Below are 6,418 nucleotides of genomic sequence, written 5' to 3'. Positions count from 1 at the left end.
GCCGAGGAAACATGGATGACAACAAGGGAGTAGCAATCGTATTATCCACGCAATCCGGAATCCGAAAATGCTTTCACTTCAGTGATACGTTTTATTATTATTAACTATAACCATCAGGGGTATTTCCAAATATGAACATCCTATGAGCTTCCATCGTTCTTTTTGTCTGTGTGTTTAGGCTGAAGGAATTTATTAACATGTGCCCTTTGTCGAAATCGTCATACATCACGGGTAACAAATCAGTGTTCAAAAATTGGTAAAACAGATACTGCCTCGAAGTTTATTTACGCTGTCCTTACAGACGGTAGCCCAGTCTCTTGTCACGCTCAGTTGCGTAAGCGAGCAAATCGACTCACGGCAGCTAGTGAGCCCCAGCGGGCAGTGTCAGACAGCCGAGAAGAAGACCGAGAGTAGTTCCCCTTTAAAAAACAAACAAACAAACAAATATTGATAATTAATCATCATTTGTCACCATGCATTTTGTCGCTAGCCCGTCTAGCGTAAGGTCCAGCGCCATAACTGGGATGCTGAGAAAAAGCAAAGCAAAGCTTTGAAATTCCTCCAACATTTGAGAGAATTACCCCGTCGCATTCGCATCACGCATTCATGCAAGGGGCTTTTGTGCGGATTCGTACAGTTTGCACATTGGTTTTTCGATTCATACCTCAATGAACCGAAAAAAATACAGTCAATCCTTAAATGACACTACTAATGGCTCTGCTACTGAAGCTGTTAGCAGTACTTTTTCCACTTAGACACTGTTATTACTGTGTACAAACTGAAAAAAGTTGGATGAATGATGTTGGATGATAAATAAAATCTCACCCTCGTATCTTTTGATATCAAATATATCAACTCAATCCCACCTGCACTTGTTCCCAATCAGCCACATTTGTCTCAAATTGGACACGATGTTCATTAAACTTGTTGTTCGGATTAAACTGTAACGCCGGTTCTCTTGTCATTCCTGGTTTCGGCTGTCTCGTATCTGGGTCATTCAGTCAGACACTGTGACAGCAATCGTACTTTTTTAAAATTTACCTACTTTTCGTAACTTTCCTCTAACATGACTCTTGTACATGCCGTATATGTTGTTCTTATAGGTTTGGGCATTTTTGTCAGATTGACAGATTTTCCGTGTTTCCTTTTCTCAATGTGAAATGCATGCCTATGCCGATGACGGCGAGTCTGTCAGTGACGAGACCTTCTCAAAACAAGCCTTGATTAAAAAAAACCGACTTGTCTTCTATTATCAATGCTAGACAGTTTACGCAGTGTAAATCAGACAGAAATATAACTTACTGCAATAATGTGATCTTTAAAGGTTTTAAACAGAACTATATTTTTCAACACGTTAATATTTGAGTGAGTGGACACTGTTGACACAAAACAGCTGATTCTTGATCGGCGACAGTTTTTTCCCCTTTGAAACACGTTTTTAATATGATAAGGGGTAATAAATAGAATAACCCACTCGGTACGAGTGATCACGGAAAATATGTCACTCATGAAATTTATGTTTTAAGTTCCTCGCTAAAGCAACATTAATTTCACCTCGCCGGTTATTCTATAAAAGTATTTCATTTCTCCATAGGGACGGTGGGGTAGCCCAGTAGTTAAAACGTTTGCTCGTCATGCTGTCGATTCCCCACATGGGCACAATGAGTGAAGCCCATTTCTTGTGTCCCCTGACGCGATATTGCTGGAATATTGTTAAAAGCGGCGTAGAACCATACTCACTCTTCCATATACGTCAAATATGATCATGTCGTAGAACCATACTCGCTCTTCCATATACGTCAAATATCATCATGTCGTAGAACCATACTCGCTCTTCCATATACGTCAAATATCATCATGTCGTAGAACCATACTCGCTCTTCCATATACGTCAAATATCATGTCGTAGAACCATACTCGCTCTTCCATATACGTCAAATATGATCATGTCGTAGAACCATACTCGCTCTTCCATATACGTCAAATATCATGTCGTAGAACCATACTCGCTCTTCCATATATGTCAAATGTGATCATGTCGTAGAACCATACTCGCTCTTCCATATACGTCAAATATGATCATGTCGTAGAACCATACTCGCTCTTCCATATACGTCAAATATGATCATGTCATTGAACCATACTCGCTCTTCCATATACGTCAAATATGATCATGTCATTGAACCATACTCGCTCTTCCATATACGTCAAATATGATCATGTCGTAGAACCATACTCGCTCTTCCATATACGTCAAATATGATCATGTCATTGAACCATACTCGCTCTTCCATATATGTCAAATGTGATCATGTCCTAGAACCATACTCGCTCTTCCATATACGTCAAATATGATCATGTCGTAGAACCATACTCGCTCTTCCATATACGTCAAATATGATCATGTCGTAGAACCATACTCGCTCTTCCATATACGTCAAATATGATCATGTCATTGAACCATACTCGCTCTTCCATATACGTCAAATATGATCATGTCATTGAACCATACTCGCTCTTCCATATACGTCAAATATGATCATGTCGTAGAACCATACTCGCTCTTCCATATACGTCAAATATGATCATGTCGTAGAATCTCATCAATAAGTTCGTACCTGAAAGTTGCAGGCGGCCAAACTTGTCGAGGCGAAATGTCCATACGAAATGTTTGTGTTCAGTTTTCCTTTAATTGTGTCTGTCATTTTCTTGTTGTTTCTTGATTGTGCAAATGTAGCAGCAATCACAGGACGAACATGTAGTTTCCGGGCGACATCGCATCTAGGAAGTAGCTGTTGCGGTTCGTCTCCCTGTGTAATTGTTCTTCTACTTGCCAATATATTGTGCCTTTCATTTCGGGATCAAACGTTATACGCCTTAGCAGTTCCTCTTCCGATTTTGTATTTCCTGTAAATCTATCAAACAAACAGAACGTTTCCTTTGAGGGTGGCAAGTCAGTGTCGGAGTCAAGAGCATTGACTGGAGCTACTGTTAGCCATTCTTTCATGTAAGGAATACTCTGAGAAAATATCCCTTCATTAGCTTTCTGTATGGTTCTCAGCAGCTGCTCCGGCCAAGCGTCCCTCGTTGGGAGAGAACATGTTCTTCCGCCGCTTGTTTCCATGGCGTGACATCATAGGGGCTAGTCACTTATGATGACTGGCGGTTGTCTTGACATAAATCCATGTGGTCTCTCACGCTTCCAGGCCTCAGTTTGTTTGTTTGTTTGCTTGGTTGTTGTTTAACGCCGCACTCAGCAATATTCCAGCTATATGACGGCGTTCTGTAAATAATCGAGTATTGACCAGACAATCCAATGATTGACGTTATGAGCATCGATCCACGCAATTGGGATCGATAACATGCATCAACCAAATCAGCAGGCCTTGACCACCCGATCCCGTAAGTCGCCTCTTACGACAAGCATAGTTGCCTTTTACGGCAAGCAAGGGTTGCTGAAGACCTATTCTACTCCGGATCTTCAGGGGTCCTCAGAATACGTTTGAATGCATACACTATTCTATGGGGGCAGGACGCTGATACCCATCCGCCTGAACGAATATTAACATGGTCATTAGTCAAGGAAAATGGAGTGATGGTACACATTTGATTTAACCTTGTTTTAACAGTAGTTATTTTGCATCACTTGGCGTGGCGCCTGAATGTGGGAACACACACAGAGCGCACACTAACATTCAGCAATACTCTAAATTGCATGTTTCGATTGATAGTAAGTCAAATTCATCATTTAAAATGCCATAGTATGGCGTAATTACCAGAATGGCCCCATATGCTTAAAATGACTTGTTGAAGGTTGATTTGATTATCATCTTTTCCTTCAAGCTGTTGACCAACTCCAATTTGGTCCCTTTGGCGTCTACTTCCATCTTTGTGCACCAGTACCGTACACCCAGAACCTACATGATATGATATAGATAATGTTGAAACCACGAGTGAGTATTTTCACTTCGATCGTGCCGTATCGTCTTAATATTTGACATCTCAATGAGACACCATTCCATGTTTTAACATTATGCTACCAAGTATATGTATCGAGTTTCGTTTGTTATCTGCTTCGTGAACATAAGGTGTACTTAATTTGTTTCATTTACATTATCATACAATTTACAAACAAATGAGACATGGATTTCAACTTCAATATCAATATTAGTTTGGCTTACTATATCTAAGTCTTACAGGCTATGTATAAGCCCAAACTACTGCATCTGAATCTAGTTATCAATGATTTCAAATACGTTTGGATAAAGATAGATAAATAGAGATTGTATAAAAGGTTAAGTGTTATGATATTGCATACATAGTTGGGAATCATCTACATCTAATGTCAGTCATTTGATTGTTAGTTTGTTTATTTGTTTAACACCGCTCTCAGCAATATTCCAGCTATATGACGGCGGTCTGTAAATAATCGAGTCTGGACAAGACAATCCAGTGATTGATATCATGAGCACCGATCCAAGCAATTGGGACACGATGACATGCATCAACCAAGTCAGCGAGCCTGACCACCCGATCCCGTAAGTCGTCTCTTACGACAAGCACAGCAACCTTTTACGGCAAGCAGATTTGGATAGGTTTGTTTGGCCCCAGATATAGATGATTCCCAACTATGTATCAACTGAGTGGAGACAGAACTACATCAGGGGGATTCTTCAATGTCTAACAATAACATTAAACAATCATTTGGGAAAACTGAGAGCGACATCGATTCCGGCTAAGAATGATGCAGGCTTTGAAGCCACACAGATCAGGTATATGTCGAGTCACCGAAATGAAGCGTCCATACTAAGCTATGACAGAGAATGCTCGACTTACCAAAAGAAATCACTGAGCTCCACACTGTCGTCTATTGCTTCGGGAAATCCAACCGCGCCGCCTCAAGCGGTAATCCCCGTCATCATCAGCCGCAGTATGACTCAAACACACACCCAAAGTTCACAGAACGATAACAGCCATCCATTTTCAGCATCAGCCGGGTCTGGACTTCTTTCCAACGCAAACTTTACTGTTTGCAACTTTTATTTTAAGCGAGTGACATTGCCGTAGCCGCCATTTTCTGCCGTTTGAAAAACCAAGAACAGGACTATGTAACTAATAATAATAACAATAAATAAAATCGCAAAACAAATAGTAGAGCTGCGAGTTGTTGTTTTTTGTTACTATTATTAGTTACATGGTCCTGTGAACCAAGGGATGTCACTCCATGCAAATGGAATGGTAGGACGGATGACGTCACGACGTCACGAATCTCCGCGTTGATATAGTTCGCTTTAAATAATTAACGTTTGATGTTTAATGGATTGTTTTGTTATGATTTATGTATCTGTCAATATAAGGATTGAAGTTGTACGACAGCAACTCAGCAAGCGTTAATATGCGCAACAAAAAGGAACGAAGAAGCGCAATTCAGACAACGGACCCTTCCAACCATCACCGCGAGTCTTACAGTTCCTTACCCATGCATTGCTGTCTTTTCAGTCGCGATTTTGGAAAACGAGTAATTGTGCTAAGCGTTGTGTTTTCAACAGCACGGCACCGAACAGAACAGAACAATAGGCTGCGCCTCTTAGAAGCTAGAATCACACACCTGTACCCATTCGTGACCAACTCGTGTTATTCCGGGACAAGCCGAATATCTTCTTGCAGGTTACGGAAAGGGGCGAGTGGTGACGAATGACCTGTACCCACACCAACACGTGAAACGGGTCTAATAAAGTCTTATGACGTCATTCCTTTATCATTTGGCACCAATGACGTCATATTGCAAGGGGCATACGCCATGGTGTGTTTATTTAAGGATTGACTGTGTATTTTGTTCGGTTCATTGAGGTATGAATCGAAAAACCAATGTGCAAACTGTATGAATCGCATACACAGTCAATGCTTATAATTAAATTCGACAACATTAAATATGTTTTATCGACAACAGTTTAACCAAAAACAGTTGTATATATCAAAACAGACAAAAATAACGAGATTGATAAACATTCCAGGTGTAGGAATACATACTGTGGCGTCATATGAATCAGATGATCGTTTAATTTATGCACATAACTTGACGCCTACACAGTCAGTAGCCAATCAACGGAGTGGTGGATCAAAACAATGTTCATTGGACCTGTCAATTAAGACAAGAGGCGAAAAGAACTGCAACAGTCAGACTGTAACGAACTGGAAGAATTTGTCCGGGAGAAGGCGACTGTTTAAAAAAAAAAGTACAAGAGAAAAATAGGCTTATTTTCGTGTGAACTTGCTCTGTAATATAAACTCACCGAAAGTTGACAACGCGCATCACTCTCCTACCCAGAGTTCCATGCGGCCGGCAGCCAGCTAGCATAGTACGTGGTGTTATGCTGAGTCACCACTGCGACGGAGTGTGAACGCGCATAGGGAGCCG

The 6,418-nt window shown here is 40.8% G+C and overlaps 1 long non-coding RNA gene across 1 annotated transcript; it reads right to left on the bottom strand.

Moving 5' to 3' along the window:
• Window positions 1-266: 266 nt before the first annotated feature.
• LOC125377393 lies at window positions 267-6,418 on the bottom strand. The gene is made up of 2 exons (XR_007219545.1): window positions 6,294-6,418; window positions 267-419 (listed from the first exon to the last, which is right to left on the bottom strand). It is a non-coding gene; the product is annotated as an uncharacterized LOC125377393 (long non-coding RNA).

The sequence above is a fragment of the Haliotis rufescens genome, unplaced genomic scaffold (genome assembly GCF_023055435.1).
Source record: "Haliotis rufescens isolate VD_foot unplaced genomic scaffold, xgHalRufe1.0.p SCAF_9, whole genome shotgun sequence".
NCBI lineage: Eukaryota > Metazoa > Mollusca > Gastropoda > Lepetellida > Haliotidae > Haliotis > Haliotis rufescens.
The sequence above is the reverse complement of the archived record's forward strand: the minus strand, read 5'-3'. Positions and strand labels throughout refer to the sequence as shown.